The sequence below is a fragment of the Cetorhinus maximus genome, chromosome 6 (genome assembly GCF_964194155.1).
Source record: "Cetorhinus maximus chromosome 6, sCetMax3.hap1.1, whole genome shotgun sequence".
NCBI classification, from domain to species: Eukaryota; Metazoa; Chordata; class Chondrichthyes; order Lamniformes; family Cetorhinidae; genus Cetorhinus; species Cetorhinus maximus.
This window is the reverse complement of record NC_135884.1, coordinates 138,645,399-138,657,748: the sequence shown is the minus strand read 5'-3', so window position 1 is coordinate 138,657,748 and position 12,350 is coordinate 138,645,399.

Genomic DNA, 12,350 nt, shown 5'->3' with positions numbered 1-12,350 from the left:
CTTCGGACATTAGCCCTTTACTACACATCTCCCCTAAGTATTTATCCCAACTATATACATCCTCCTACAATATCCAATTCCATCCCAAGTCTCACACATCCATTACCCCTGCCCTTGCTGGACCCATGTTAGCTCCCAAACCCAAATACCAGAAATTGAAAAGCCTCATTCTCATTGTAAATCCCTTCATGACCTCTTCCCTTCTGATCACTGTTATTATGTTCTTCTTTTCTTTGACATAAACATTGCAATTATACACAAGGATTGGTGAAACAATAATGTGGGCTCTTTATTTGAAGATAAGTCTATTTACAAATAAAGCTAACTGGGAGACTATTATACACACATCTTACTCCTAGCCCTGCTGTTTGCAGACTTCCTACAAGTCTTGGTTTGAATACATCATATCCTGTTGATTTGGTATTGATTGGCAGTAGTTTAAGATATGCCTCTTTAAAGGTGTATGCACATCATATCACATAAACTTGCATCTCTTACAACCCTACAATCACCCTTCCATGACCACCCTATTTTTCTGACTCTGAACTCTTGCACAATCCCCTTCCCTTTGCCCTACCATTGGTGACCATGATTACTTAAGCCCCCTGTTCTGAAATTTCCTAAACTCCTCTGCTTCTCGAATTCTTTCTCCTTCATTAAGGCCACCTCAAAATGCATCTCTTTACCAAGCATGGAGGGTGCACAGGGGGAAGTGGGCATGGGTGAGGTATGTTTGAACTTACCTTTCAAAAAGTTCAAGAATCCAGACTATTCAAATCTTCTATACTGGGCTATGAACCACAAGTCATGGAGAAGCTGGTCCAACTCCACAAAAATTGAAGGGGGCTAGGAGATATGTACCCCCGCAATGGAGCTGGCCAGGTCAGGGGTGCAGACTGCGGGCTTATTACCTGCACCTTGATCCTGCACCATTGAATATTGGGGCATCAGGAATGGGTATTTCTAGCCTCTTCTGTCTTTATTATAAGGAATATTAATTGTTTTGTTTCGTATAGTAGGCCAAGTCTGCGCCCCAGTGCTCTTCGAACACAGGGAGACATTTTAAACTGCTTCACAAGCTGTGAAGAAAGGAGAGACACACAACGTAAGAAGGAATGGGGAAAAGGCAAGATTGGGGGTGAAAGCATAGTCAAAGGGAACAGTCCTTGGGAGATTTTTGAATGCTGGGAGGTAGGTGATAGGGGTAGGGGAGAGAGCTCCAGAGGGAAGAAACATAATGGCCAATAAGTTGCAGTTTGTGGAGTGCAGAGATGGGGAGGCCTTCAATTGCTGCTTAGTTGAAACAATCATGAGCAAAGTGAAGGAAAAGATGCCTACTTAAATATTAAGGCCAGTGAATTCAAATGGGGTCGCTGGAGCAAAGAAACAACTGATAAGTACATAGGGGTTAATTCCATGATTTTACAGCAAATATTTTACTTCAAAAGCATTATATCTACTCAACCATGCAAGGCACATCTGGTCTGTCAGACCATACTGAACTCTTGAGTAGTCCTCAAGTCCTTCTTTCCTTGATATCTAAAAAGTCATGAGATGGGGTGGTTTAACCTTTTTCAGAACAGTGAACAGGTTAACGTTTTTAAGTTGGATTGTAAAGCAGAATAAGTATTTTAATGACATTAGTGAAAAATAAACTTAATGTAATTGGTTAACAAGTGTTATTGGCGCTGTCAAATGTTTACTAGTTTTGTCAGGACGCTAAGTAATCTTCCTTGGAACAGGCCAGAAATAACCCAATATGAACCAAATATTTAATAAACTAAACAAACACATGTTTTACTTCCTCATCATAATCAGTATCTACAAGTCCTGACAATATGACAGATTAATTTTAATCAGTGTAATTTTGATAAAAATTTATACACCGGCAGGTTGCGGTATCCAATGCCAAAGACCCAATTTTAACAAGGGGGTTGTTAAGCGAGCATGGGGCCAACTAAGGCAATTTCCAATGATAGACCTCATTAACACATATCAGGCCTGACTCCTGCCCAAACTTGATGCCAAATATGCCAGGCTAGCAAGTGGGAATTTGGGCGAAAGGGGCATGAAGTCATGGCTAGGAGCAGCCCCGAACAATCAGGGGAGTAGGCGATCGCAGTCAGGGGCTGAAGCCTTGGGTCCTTGATTGACAGGTGGGGGCAAGAGGATTACCTCTGCTCCTCCTGGCTCACAAGAAAACCTATGTTAAAAAACAAAACTATGCTTTCAGCTCTCTTGAGGGCCTGCTGCTCCTTTGCTTGTTGAGGCCTGAACCAGGCATTGAATTCACAAGACAGAAGTTAAAATACATTCTGACTGATGTCATTAGACTCTTATTTTTTTGCAATTAATGGGGCCTTCAGCTACCTGTAGTGAGAGCCTCACATACCTCTCAAAATCTAGGGCCCTCGTTGGGCGGGCTCGGCGGGGGCAAGCGGGAGCGGTCGAGAAGCTGACTGCCGCTCGCTATCAGGGCCCGACCGCAAATTCACGCTCGGTGGGCCAATTAAGGCCCACCCAGCGTGAAGCGGGTACTGCAGCGTTCAGCGCTGCCTGTGTGCAGGGGGAGGAGGCCGAGCGGGGAACTTTGCACCTGTGCACAGGTGCATGCAGGAAAAGCTTCCTGAGGCACAGGGAAAGGGGCATGAAGTCATGGCTAGGAGCAATCAGGTTAATTAGTTGGAGGGGTAGGCGATGGCAGTCAGGGGCCAAAGCCTTGGGTCCTTGAATGTCAGGTGGGGGCAAGAGAATCACTTCTGCTCCTCCTGGCTTCCTGCTTCAGGGAGATGAAGATTTTAAAAATTAAAAATAAAGAATTTCAAAATGTTAAAAAAAACATGTCCCCCCCCCCACCCCCACCCCCATGAGCAGATACATTAGAAATTAGTATGAAAATTTTCTATTTTTTTTTTAATGACGGATTGAAACCCCAGCCCCACATGAATGAGGTTTCGCAAAAAAACGCAAAGGCATGTAAGGTTGGAAGGGCAGCGAAAAATTTAATTCAATTAGATAGTTAATGGCCTTAATGGGCCTGTGAATTGTCGGCGGGCGCACTGCCAATTCTCGCGCGTGCTCCTGCCGACCGAAATATCGCGCGAGTGCGCGATGACGCCGGGATGCTCGCCCAACCTCATCGCGCGTCATTTTTCACTCGTTCGGGTCAGGCACACACCCGCCTGATGAGCAAAAAAATTCTGCCCTCGGTGTTGAAATACTGTTTGCAGTTGCAGGACGCTGCCTCTCTTTTAATCTGCCCCTGCTTGCCCCATTCTCATAGGGTTGTTGGGGTGGGTGGAGGCACAGTTGGGTAACTAAAATCAGCTCTTCTGTCATGCAAGGAACCTTTAAGATCCCTCGTTGCTAAAAGGACAGCCTTGGATGAAGTCTGCAATGTAATCCTGAGGATCAGCCAACATGACCAAAATGCTTATTTAACAAACTTAATGCTTTGGGTATTTTCCCAGAAATGTCAAATTACAAGTGAGAATTGTTTCACTCACAAAGGATCAGAGATATCACCATATAGTTTATTTCCTATTTCCCAACATTAAGTTCTCATTAAAAATTATCATTTCATTTACTTTTAGAAAATGTTCAAGTTACACGAATATTTGATGAACATTGGTGCAATGTGTTATTCCTATCACACTCTCATGAGGCAATTCATAACATACTTGCGACTTTTACCACTTGTGAATTTTACATTTGCCTAATTTGCATAAATAATTAAATCAGAACAAAAATGAAATATTGGCTTTTACTTTTCCAAGTCATGGTAGTCATTATACTATTGTAGAATGCAGATTGGGAACTCATTAAATGGCAGATGCTGTAAAACCCATGAGATAAAGAAGCTATTATCAACATGCAGTTGCTGAAAACATTTGACTTTAAAAATTATTAAATCATATTAATGACCATTTCCCTGAAGAATGAAGTAACGTTTGAAAATTCGGTAAAAAGGCTTGAGATTTGATTTTGGCTTCAGTTTCGTTCAAAAAGTTAATTGTTCAATGTTAAAAAAATGGCACATTCGCTCATGTGGACAAATCTTCATAGGCCAGTTAGGCCAAATGGGTTATTTTTGTGCTGTAAATTCTACGTAAAGAGTGATTAAATAATTCTCTGAATGTTAGAGAAAGCTTTCTGCTAATTTACACCAGCAGTGGTGATGTGAGGACAATGTGAGCAATTGGACCTATTGACGTAAATCAGTAACATTAATTATCCTGCCTCTTCTGCACTGGGCTCCTAATGTGGAGTCGGCAGCCAGCCTTTCCACTGAAAACCAATGAGATCTGGATGATGATATTACAAACAACAGCATGATGAGTTGCTAAGGGCAGCAAGCTTACTTCGGGACCACCTACTGGGCATACACCCTGTCCAAATGACACTGGTTCAAAACCCATGTTCAATATTTTGGAAAATATGAAGGGAGCACAGTCAGGTAAAGCTGCACCACCCCCGCACCACTTCTACCCGCCCTCTCCCTCCCCCTCCCCCTTCCCTCAACCCACTTCCACTCACCCAGTACGATGTTTCTCAGCAGACAAATTTGAAAAGAATTTTATGTAAGATGTGTGCCTGTGTGTTCCATTCAGAAACTTTGCTAGGCCTCAGTTTTCAACTTGCACCTATTCATTTGCTCCAACTTTGAAATCACCAGCCTAAGGACATCCTACTGGACTTGTTACCTGGGGTAAGGGAGGATGAGTGAAGGAGTGATGCCCAGAAGGTCAGATTACAGTGCATTTTCCACATTAGTAGCTATTCTTTAAGGTGAGGCAACTGTGCCTCAGTGTGTCAGAGGAATGCTGGCTCAGAACACTGCCGTATGGCACAGAGGCTGTGACAGAATTGGGAAGCATATCTAAAGCAGACCAGAAACCGTGCTCCAATTCAGTTATGGCACCACTAAAGCAGCAGGACTCTCTTGGGCATCTACAGGAGGTACCAACCACAACTGCCAACCTGAAACGCACAGGCACACAGGCCTAGTGGCTGATAAGAATCATAGAAAACAACCCTGTGATCTCATTCTTTAAGGGCAATTGGCAGCACCTTCACAACAGTTAGGGTTCCTTTACATGGCATGATTTTCTGGCATGCTCAGGGTGTCATAGATGCAAAACTCCAGACGCCTGTCCACAACTCTTCTGCTTACATGAGCTGTAAGAATGTATAACTCCTTCAGCACAGAACCTGTGCATGACCAGGGGCACAGAAACATGCAATAAATGCCTACAACATTTGCAATGCTTTCACCTACAGGCAACCACGATGCATGCATTGTTCAAGTCACAAAGAAAATTACACAGTTTATTATTAGCAGGTCAGGATGCCTTTCACAGCCATGGCTAATGATACCTGTCAAACATTCAGACAATCAGTGCTACAAAGAGGTGCACACAGTCGCTGACATGACAATCAAGTTAAGCATAGCAAACCTAAAACCTCTAGAACTTCTGCAAGGATGCTCCCGATCTCCCACAACAACCTCTATTCATGCTGTTTCTCCAGGATCTTCCACTAAGACCCAGAGGACTCTGTGGAGATTCTACCCCTACTCTGCAAAAATTGTACTGCACAAATCTGCCCTCCAGTTAAACATCCAGATGGAATCATTGTAGGAGGAATAGAATTCTCCACAGGCAGATGGAAGGCCCCCACATGAGCATGCTCAGGTTCCCATAAATCAGATATTCAATCCAAGGCTCAACATTGTGTTCACAGTTAATCCCCCCTTACGGTGGTCAAATGCAAACCTACCCAATATTGACCAATCCTATATCTCGACTCATTTAGCCACTGATTTTTTCTGCTGAATAATTTTCTAAGGCAATAACAAGAACACTCTCTGGACAAATAATTGGATAAAGTGCAACCAAATTTTTATTTCCTATACATACTTGTCTGTGCGTGTGCATGTGCGTGTTTGTGTATGTGTTTGTGTGTGGGTGTGCACGTGCGTGTGTGTGTGCACGTGTGTGTGTGCGTGTGCACGCGTGTGCATGTGTGTGCGTGTGCGTGTGTTTGTGTGTGGGCGTGTGTGTGTTTTATGGAGTTCAGTTTCGCAGCCCTTGCATCCTCATCAAAAATATCGAATGTTGGAGAGAGAAATTAGATTTGGCAACAGAAATCAAGATGAAGTGCCTGCATATGCTTTTAATAATTAGTTTTTTAAACTATGAACAGTTTTTTCTGGAAAAGATTCATCAATTTTTTTTTTGTAAAACTTGCCGAATGGTTGAGATGAAGGTCAGATTGACATGGTCTTCTCTAAATCTTGAGTTGAGTTTTCTAGGAACTTACTACAGAAACCAGCTTTGGTTTAGTGAATTGCCATGAATATGAGGTTTTATAAGATGATTACGTTTTGGGACTGTCTCTTTAGTTCAAGGTAGAATGGAAGAATGAAAAGAGTCATGTTATCTATTTTGAATTCTGCATATCAACAAACTTGTGTGGTTTGGTTTCCATGACAGGGAGGCCCAGGTTGATTCTTACTGGGAACAGGGTGCAATTCGTTCAAATCTGACAACAAAGCCAAGAGCAGCTAGGCTAACTGTGGACACACTTACAAGTTTTTGAACAGAAAAGAGAGAGAGAAAGAAAGAGAGAGGTCTCACAGAGAGAGAGAGAGAGGGAAAAGGCTGCAGCTGGTATGGTCAGCAGAGAGAAGAGGGCTACAAGTTCTCTGCTATGAGGCAGAGTTTTGGAGGAAGGGCAGTCTCTGGTCAAAGAGATACATCCTGTGGCAATTTAAAGGTTCTGGAAGGTTTGCTCCAGGATGGTTGGGAGCAGAAATCACTAGACTGGATCCTGCTACTGGTAGTCAATTTCAAAATTCTCCAAAGGCTGAGGGAAGCGGTCACTCAATGTTACAACTCAGTGAAACAGGGAGACGTGAACTTATGGGATGCCGAGGGTAGCTGTGGAGTGTGTGCTATAATGTATAAGCATGTGGCAGGGGTTATCAGTCCCGTCAAAGCATGAGTAAGAGTTAACTTTTCTGCTGTTTACAGTACTAATTGCTTCCTAAGTAATATTTAGTTTTGTTGCTTTTAGTTTGTTTGTTACAGTAAAAGTCTTCAAGCTTGAAACCTTGTCTGGCAATTTCTTTAAGTTGGTCACTGGGAATTCTTTTTAAAAGTTATCGGTCTCTATGGGGATTATAACATAGTCAACAACAAAATAGTACTTAATGAATTGATTTATTTTAGAGTAACCATGAGGAAAATGTGAGGTGGCAGCAGAATAATGTTTAACACTGCACAGTGCTCAAATCTTAAATGTAATATAGCCTAAAAGGGTTAAAAATATTATCATGAAATTGGCCACAACAGTTTAGAATTTCAACACATGGTTTTAATCCTTTGCTTTTAAGCAAAAACATGAATGAGAAACCGAAATTGGGAACCTATTGGCCAGGAATTGGGGCTCTGTAATATGTTGCTGTCAGTTCTATGGGAGACCAGAAACCCAAAAATCACCAATCTGCTTCCAAGAACTTATGTGCTGCCCGCATGGCATGTGTTGCTTGTAAAGGAGCTAGCATGGGTGTGTCACATGTATGCCAAAGCATGCAGAGCAGGGAGATTTATCACTCAGCATCTAATGCTGATTTGTTGTCTGACCTGCCATTTTGGAACTCAAAGTTCCCATTAACACCCTCCCAAACACTGCCAGCTGAACAGGCGTTTGACTGTGCAGGAATCTATTCACCCTCCTCCCAATGAGTATCAGTGTGGGGTTATCAAATGAGGTGGTTTTGACTTTCTTTTGCCTCTGCAGATTTAGTGGAAGTACTTTAGCGTTGCAGAGCTCTCCAAATTTGCGAGACTCAGAGGAAATGATGCTGTACTTTTACAAGAGGTTCAGTGGAGTTTAAAGGTCTCACCTGGTCAGAAAGCCTGCTATCACTCGTGGGGACTATGGTTGCAGTCCCTTTTAGGCTGCAGCACAACAAGGAGATGGAGCACAAGCAATGTAGAGGGGAAGGGGTGCGAAGAGAGAGGAGGACGGCTCTCAATAGAAGGGCATACCCACATTGGGAGCACTTCTCCTACCTCCACCTCAGCCAGGAGCAGTGACCAAGGTGGCTGCGATTTACCAAGGCATTTGTCACTGAAATGTGCATCTCCTCCAACTGAACCTTCCAACCGCGGAGCAAGGCGAGGAAGGTGCTGCCAGTGGCCTTAAGGATACCGTGACACCTCTACACCAAGCTGGAACCAGCAACATTGTCAACATCTCACTGCACCCGTAACAGAGGTCCTGACTAAAGAACTGGAGAGTTACAGGAGGAGCAGACACTGGCTTTGCCAGGGTAGATGTAGTAATCTGATGTGTAATATTCCTTTAAGAAGAATGTATAATGGAAGATCACATGATCTTATTATCCAAACAGCAGAGTAGAATGGGCTGCCTTAGTAGACAGTTGCTTGTTATGTGGCAAGTCTGAAACAGTTAACAGAATACTGCGAGTTTGGTACATCTTTAAATGATATCCTTAGAGATTGTTTGGCGGTATAAATGAAGATTCGATTCAGAAAAGATTACTGTCTGAAACAAATTTGGATTTTCAGAAGGTGCTGGAAATAGCACGGGCCATGGAAAGCGCAGTGAGGGACTCGAAAGCCACACAGGGAGCGCAAAATGGTGCCGTCCTCCACGTTGGGTGGGGAGCCTCAGCCGAAAAAGGCACAAAAATTCACAGCTCTGATGAGAAGCGGGAAGCAGCCACCGCTTGCAGACAAATAAAAAGAAATGACTCAGCAGCTAAAACATGGAATAATGGTAACAGAGGTGGAAGCAGACAACCTTGTAATGAATGGAAATTTTCAGAAATTGAACGTTTTTACTGTCATCGAAACTGACACCTCATGAGGCATTGCAAGGATAGAATCAGGCAGATTTTCAATCAAAAGATAAAACCCCATTAGATCCATAATGTAGAAGAGCCTGAAGTAACAGATTCAGATATTCACTCATCATATCATTTAAAGGTAGGAAGAACAGAACCAATCTATGTAACAGTCAGGGTGAATGATAGACCGGTCAGAATGGAAGTGGAACACAGGAGCATCCACTATGGTAATAGGTGATCATACTGTCAAATAACTGAATCATGGAGAACATAAGTTCAATTTGGAAGAAATTGATGCCACATTGAGAACTTAAATGGGAGAAGACATCAAAATCAAAGGCATAAGCAGGGTTACTGTACAGCACGGATGTCAATCAGGAAAATTACCCTTGATGGTGGTAGAAGGTGAGGGGCCAAGCCTCCTTGGGTGAGACTGGTTGAAAGAAATTACATTGGATGGGACTGAGATCTTCAAGCTGAGAGCCAGTGGGCTACCTGAGCTACTATAAAAATACGCCTCAGTTTTCCAAGATGAACTCGGGAAGATCCAGGGACTAAAGCAAAAATTCATGTGGATCCAGATGCCACACCCGATTTATGAAGGCAAGGCCAGTACCTCCTGCAATATGGGAAAAGGTAGATGAATTGGATGGATTAGAGAAACTGGGAGTTATACAACCTGTGCAATTCTCAGAATGGGCATGAAGAAATTAACAGGGAACTCCATAGCAACCAAGCCAGCACGTTTTCTTTTCCATTAGCAGACCACAGGTGTCACACCTGTGGAATTGTTCCTCGTGGCCAAGGTCATGGGCACAGGCAGAAGATACCGACAATCCTGAGTATTGATGAACATGACACCAATGCTTTTTTAAAAAACGTACTGTTCCTGCATGTTCCCAGAGTTGCAGTCGAAATGAAATTTGCAACCCACATTAGTAACTTCACAAAGTGCTAACATATAACTTTTTCATTGGTTAACCCACTGCGCAAGAGAAACATGGCACATTTTAGCTCATAATCAGGTATAAATAAACTTGCAAAATCTCTCCCAACAAACAATTAATAGCCCATTAATAGCAATTCCTGGACTTACAATCTAAAACACTGTCGATTGGAATAAAGAAGGATGTAAATTCCTGGTAATAATTGTCCAAAGGAGGTGTTTTTATCTATAATTTAACATCAGGTTTGTTTAAACACGCTCCTTTGCTTTGTCCCAAAATGATCCGCAGCGTGTTAGAATCCACCATAAACATGTTTCGAAAATATTCCAACGTGCATTTCTAAAGATTTTTTCAGTGGAAACAATCATTGGACTTTTCCACTCGTGTTGTATGGTTAATTGCCCTTAATGGATTGATAATTGGATTCAGGCTTAGTTCCATTTCTTTCACAATTCAACTCAACACCAATCAAAATAATTTTAATCACTATTTTTTTAACTTTAATTAATGTATCCCTAGTGCATCATTAGCAAGGGCAGTCATCATGTTTAATTATCAGCCATTTGGCTCACTATCTTCAGTATAAAGTGGGTGGTCTTAACTGTTGCTTTGAGCCGAATTGAAGCCAGCTCCAAATTACAGAGATAAAAACAAAAATCTAAAAGCTACTGCGGATGCTGGAAATCCAAAACAAAAACAGAATTACCTGGAAAAACTCAGCAGGTCTGGCAGCATCGGTGGGGAAGAAATCAGTTAACGTTTCGAGTCCTCATGACCCTTCGGCAGAACTGAGTATAGTTAGGAGAAAGGCGAAATATAAGCTGGTCTAAGGTGGGGGGGCGGGGGGAGAGAGAAGTTGAGGGTGGGGTGATTGTGGGGATAAGCAAGCAGTGATAGGAGCAGATAATCAAAAGATGTCACAGACAAAAGGATCAAAGAGGTGTTGAAGGTGGTGATATTATCTAAGAAAAGTGCTAATTAAGAATGGAAGTCAGGACACTCAAGGTACAGCTCTAGTGGGGGTGGGGTGGAAAGACTAACAAAGTTTTAGTTTTAGGTTTAAAAATAATGGAAATAGGTGGGAAAAGAAGAATCTATATAAATTATTGAAAAAAAAGGGAGGGGGGAGAAACGGGGTGGGGATGGGGGGAGGGGGAGTTTAAGATCTAAAGTTGTTGAATTCAATATTCAGCCCGGAAGGCTGTAAAGTGCCTAGTCGGAAGATGAGTTGAGGTGCTTCTGCCGAAGGGTCATGAGGACTCGAAACGTTAACTGATTTCTTCTCCACCGATGCTGCCAGACCTGCTGAGTTTTTCCAGGTAATTCTGTTTTTGTTCCAAATTACAGAGGCCCCCTGGAATCAACAGGTTGAATTCTTGTCAAAGATACCCTGGAAAGATATGTTAGATTTGGCAACAAATACCAAAATGAAGTCCATGCATATGCTTTTAATAAGTTGAGTATTTCTCTAATTATGAGAGGTTTTCTGGAACATGATTTATTAATGTGTGTGCAAAACTTGCAGGATAGTTGACATAAAGAACAGATTTATGTGGTCGTCCATAAATACCTGGATTAGGTTTTCTAAGAACTGACTACAGAAGCTAGATGAATCAACAACAAATCAATGCTTACACATTGATTTATTTTATAACAAATATTACGAAAATGTGTGCTATCCATAAAATAATGTTTAACACTGCATCAAGTTTGCAATGGTATAGAAGCAAATTCCTGCAGATGCTGGACATTTGAATGTAAGGGAAGCAATGGCGTAGTGGTATTGTTGCTGGACTAGTAATCCAGAGACCCAGAGTAATGCTCTGTGGACCTGGGTTTGAATCCTGCCATGACAGATGGTGGAATTTGAATTCAATAAAAATCTGCAACTAAAAGTCTAATAATAACCATGAAGCCATTGTCGATTGTTCTAAAAACCCATCTGGTTCACTAATGCTATTGAACGAAATCTGCTGTCCTTACCTGGTCTGGCCTACATCTGACTTCAGATCCACAGCAATGTGTTTGACTCTGAAATGGCCTAGCAAGCCACTCAGTCATGTCAAACCGCTACAAATTCTCAAAAAAGGAATAAAACTGGACAGACCACCTGACACTGACCTAGGCATCAGAAATGACAATGGCAAACTCAGCCCTGTCGACTCTGCAGTCCTCCTTACTAACATCTGAGGGCTGATGCCAAAATTGGGAGAGCTGTCTCACAGACTAGTCAAGCAACAGACTGACATAGTCATCCTCACGGAATCATATCTTACAGATAATGCCTGAGACACCACCATCACCATCCCTGGGAATGTCCTGTCACACCAGCAGGACAGACCAGCAGAGGTTGCAGCACAGTGGTATATAGACAGGAGGAAGTTGCCCTGGGAGTCCTCAACATTGACTCTGGATCCCATGAAGTCTTATGGCATCAGGTTGAACATGGGCAAGGAAACCTCCTGCTGATTACCATCAGCTGATGAATCAGTGCTCCTCCATATTGAGCAGCACTTGGAGGAAAC